This window comes from Eurypyga helias, unplaced genomic scaffold (assembly GCF_000690775.1).
Source record: "Eurypyga helias isolate BGI_N326 unplaced genomic scaffold, ASM69077v1 scaffold25005, whole genome shotgun sequence".
NCBI lineage: Eukaryota > Metazoa > Chordata > Aves > Eurypygiformes > Eurypygidae > Eurypyga > Eurypyga helias.
In genome coordinates this window covers 241-604 of record NW_010251137.1, presented here as the reverse complement: position 1 = coordinate 604, position 364 = coordinate 241, and the positions used below count along the sequence as shown (strand labels likewise).

Genomic DNA, 364 nt, shown 5'->3' with positions numbered 1-364 from the left:
CGCCCCGCCACACGGGTGCAGAAGGGATGGAGCTGCTATTCCGGCTCTCCAGACTGGAGCAGGCGGCACGACAGAGCTTGGGGTTTGGCACCGAGCCGAGCTGGCTGAACGCACGAGACTTTGAGCTCGGATGAGGAAGAAACTGCGCAGCCCTTTTCCCCGCGGAGGCGGCTGATGCAGCGTTGGGAGCAAAGGGCAGTGGAACAGAAGTGACAGGAAGGTTTCTCAAAGTTGGGGGGAACCCACGAGCCCTGTCACAAGTTTTTGCAAGTCACCTTCCCTCAGGGAGTTCAAGAACTGGCCGGGGGCAAGCAAGAATTTCAACAAAGTAGCCGTGGGCCACAGGGCAGGAGGGAGGCTCTAA

General features: G+C 59.6%; 1 protein-coding gene across 1 annotated transcript in view; it reads left to right on the top strand.

Moving 5' to 3' along the window:
* Positions 1–364, top strand: part of LOC104509855 (microsomal glutathione S-transferase 3-like) — an 879-nt gene that overhangs the window by 299 nt on the left and 216 nt on the right. The window lies entirely within an intron of this gene.